Here is a 4,446-nt window from a genome sequence, read left to right as displayed (position 1 = left end):
TCAGTGATTCGGGGAGAGTCAGAGAGGGTTGACAGGTGGACTGAGTCAAGCAGGAACTCGCCGAGTTGTTCTTGAGACTCGGCGAGTTGAGTCGTGGTGGCCCCGCGATTCATGCCAGGTGGAACTCGTCGAGTCAGGGAAGTACTCGTCGTGTCAAGAGAGGATCCTAGGGAGTCAGTGAACACGTATAGACTCGCCGAGTCGCTCTAGTGCACTCGCCGAGTCTGGTCAAAGTTAACCGTTAACCAGAGTTGACCAGTATTGACTTGATAGGGGTAGTCAACCTTAGTTTTGAAATTGTTAATTAGAGATATATTGTGTTATAGGAGGATTATAGCTCGGAGGATCGAGCGCGAGTGATTTCCGGGATTTGCGAGTTATCGAGATACGCGAGGTGAGTCTTCTCATTATACTTTACCTCAAGTAGGTAACCAGAGTTATGTGACAGAGTATTTGTATGCTATGTGTTGTACTGCATTATTTCTATGTGATTTATGCTGTGCATGTTTACAGAGTTAGAACCGGAAGGTTCACAGAGTTAGAACCAGAGGGTTCATAGAGTAGGGTCCACGGACCCACAGAGTTATAGCCTCGAGTGGCTAATATGCGTTATGTGTGGTATTTTGGGGAACTCACTAAGCTTCGTGTTTACAGTGTTTTGTGTTATGTGTTTCAGGTTTCTCTCAGGATCACAGGACGGCACCGGCTCGATTGTACAGACCAGAGAAAGAGTCATGTTTTGAGGATCCTGGTTTATTATGCAAGTGAAAATGGAATTATGTTTTGTAATTCGATTATGAATGAGATTTTAAGCAAAGTGTTTTTAAGAATTAAACGATTATTTTTAAATGAAAAATTGTTTTGAAATTTTTGGTGTTACAGTTTCCAGATCCGGTCGGCAACAGACCATAGATCCGAACAAATAATAGCATCATTATAGCTATATCACAAAACATTTAGCACATAGAAGCATTTTAGGCATCCTTCCTAAAATAAACTAGTGCTCATGTCTAAATTATGGTAGACACTCATCTCACAATCATCACTTAGCATTCTTAGTTTAAGTCTAGAAATCGTAGGATATTTCTTAGTTCGCTTAAACTAATGCTCTGATACCAACTGTGACATCCCCAATTTCACGGCCAGAAAAGACCGATTTCATTTATGCTTTTAAAATAATTTCAGAGTAATCATTTGATTAAAAGTGTTGCGGAATTTGTTCCCAAAGCTAAACATGATAAAAATTTATCAAAACCTTGCTTTAAGAAATATATATCTTTATTTCATAATAAAACCTCGGGATGTCATGTTCCGATACAGATTGAAATCATAAACAAGACATTATAAGTCTTACAACAGTTATTTATAACCAATGACCTATAATCCAAAATCACTCATCATCATCATCATCCCACTATGCTCGGGGTTCACTACCTGTAATCATAAAAAGCTGAGTGGGTCAGGCTTGGAAGCCTGGTGAGCATATAGGGTTTTCCACCCACAATATATAAATTTATTATGTTTAAACATCAATCAGTCAACCAAATTACCCCAATTACCCATTCCCATTATCCTCACCTTACGTCCCTAAAACAACTATCACAAGGGACCTAGCCTAAGGATTTTCATTAGGGTGACAACATTGTTTTCGTACAACAATTTAGGTCAAATAGGCACGAAGTCACATCGTCGCCAAGATTTATCTAATAGGCACTATGTCTCATAGTCGCCAGGGTTTACCTAATAGGCATGAAGTCACATCATCACCAAGGTTTACTTAACACGAACTAACAACATTGATCCCCACATACTAACCTTATACAATAATCTTACTAGATCTAGCCTAAAGGATCGATATGAACAACTAACTACGAAATTGCTTCAGAAATGCTCTAGCAGCAAACAAGGATCGATAAAGATATTGAATGAGTGGACTAAGTTTAACTACGAACCTTTGTTCGTAAAAGAAGAACCACAAGACAATTAAGTCAGGGGTAGTTATCAATGCCTAGGTTGTGGTCTGAATATCGTGAGGTATATAACCCCCAGACGCACCCTATCCAGCATCGAACTTTGCCTAGGCTGTGGTCTGAATATCGTGAGGTATGTAACCCCTAGACGCACCCTATCCGGCAAGGGAAACACTAACTAATGCCTAGGTTGTGGTCTGAATATCGTGAGGTATATAACCCCCAGACTCACCCTTATCCGGCATCGGAAAGGAAAACACTGACTAATGCCTAGGCTGTGGTCTGAACCCCCAGACTCACCCCTATCCGGCATCGGACAGGAAAACACTGACTCATGAAGCTCGTCCGATCACTTCACAAAAGAAACGAAGACTCCAAATCTCTTCAAAATAAAAGCATAGGGAAAATACTAATAAAGTACTCCCGTATGCTCCCGGTAATAGTGTCAAAAAGAAGAATTAAGGGATGAACACATAGTTCAAAAACACCTAAGGAACATATAGTTCAAGAACACTTTATGAACATATAGTTCAAACATACGTACCGATTACGAGTCTACTAACATTCCACTGGACTATCTAAAATAGTCTGTGGCCGTTGTCTATACTCTGTTAGATGACTAGATCATCTTAAACATCGATACCTCTCATCACTTTATTTTATCACACACCAACTATAAACCCATGTTCTACCCAACATATTTGTAGATAAAAATATATATATATACAGTTTAAAACATGTATAGAATATCAACACAACAGTCACCTCAAATAAACAATTAATATATTTACACGTAACACGTATTTTAAGGTAAATACTTGATATCTATGTGTAAATTGAAAGTGAATATACACTCACTTGATTTGATGATAATCGGGCAGCAATTCGTTTCCTAAAACGATCGTTTCTAATAAAACCGGGAGTTTTATTGAGAAATCGGGCTCTGCAAAGTCGGGCTTCGAAACCGAAAAGATAAATTTTCCGGGCTTCTCGAGCACTTCGTTGAGTATTCCAGGCTTTACAATCAATACAGGGGCTTCAGGGAAGGTTAAGGTGAAGAAAATATGAAGAAAGGGGTGAAAATGGCAAATTTCCAAAGTTACCCGGGAAGGCTCGCAGCCTTCTATTTATAGGGTGGAGCTTCTGATCGGACGGCTGAGAAGAAACCACGCCTCGTAGATCCGAGGGTTTACAGGGAAGTCTCGCACGAGGGTTGCGCGTGCGAAGGGCTGCTTGCTTCTTGTGATTGGTCCGAGGCATGTGCCCGATGCGCAGGTGGTCAGCATGTGCAAGGCTCTCGGTGGCACTTGCTGATTGGACCGCGGAGTCGTCTTACACGTGCGAGGCTCGGAGCTAGGTGCGAGGCTCGGAACACGCGACAGGCGTTGCGAGGCTCGGACTAGGCTGCACACGCGTCGCTCCTCGGATGTGCCACGGCTTCGAATGACTCAGCAGCTCGGTGACTCAGCAGGTTGATGACTCAGCAGCCTGGTGACTCAGCAGGACACGTGGCACTATTTCAACGAGGATGACGTGGCAACTCGTGACTATGCGAATTTTCTCGATTTTCACGCCAAAACTTCTAAAATCCATAACTTTCACATACGAGCTCCGTTTTTGACGTTCTTTATATGCACGTGTAGCTAAAATTACATTCTACAACTTCCGTTTAGACTTCGTCGACTAATTTTGACTTTAAATTTTATATTATTATTTTTAACAGACCGGGACAGGAAATCTGTTAAAAATTCATAACTTCTTCATTTGACGTCCGTTTTCGTCATACTTTTTACCGTTGTACTCCTAATGATGAGACCTTCAATTCTCGTTTAGGTTGTGTCGGATAAAAATCGCTCGATCTAAAATTCGAGTTTTTTTTAGTTGTCTACTGCTAAGCTGAAACTTCGAAAAATCATAACTTCCTCATACGAAGTCAGATTTGGGCGTTCTTTTTATCGAACTTCTCGATTTAACGAATACTACCACTTTCGTTTAGATTACTAAGGCTAAAAAGTAGTTTATCAAAAACTCACTTTTTACGACATTCGGCACCGTGCCGGTTTTGTCGCGAAACTTCGACAGGTCATAACTTCTTCGTTATAACTCGGATTTTGGTATTCTTTATATCCCCGAAATCCTTGTTTCGACCACTACAACTTTATGTAAAGATATCGGGCTTATCTCACACTTTAATTTTGACGCTTATTTTTATTCTTAATTAATTAAGCCATAATAATTAAGCATAAAACACATAATTCACATAATATTCACATAATTCCTTTTCATTTCTTCAAAATGAGTTACAAAGGTTAACCTAGAATATCAACTCAATATAAATTCCTAGGCTAGAAACACGAGTGTTACAATAGTCCCAAGATTAGTGCCTCATTCAGCCTTGTTATTGGTTGCATCGAACTCACAACTAACTGTCTGGGGTAGGATGTCCCCTTGTGGCGACTTTAGTATGATTCCTAGT

The sequence above is a fragment of the Lactuca sativa genome, chromosome 2 (genome assembly GCF_002870075.4).
Source record: "Lactuca sativa cultivar Salinas chromosome 2, Lsat_Salinas_v11, whole genome shotgun sequence".
In the NCBI taxonomy this organism is placed as follows: domain Eukaryota; kingdom Viridiplantae; phylum Streptophyta; class Magnoliopsida; order Asterales; family Asteraceae; genus Lactuca; species Lactuca sativa.
This window is presented reverse-complemented; position numbering follows the sequence as displayed.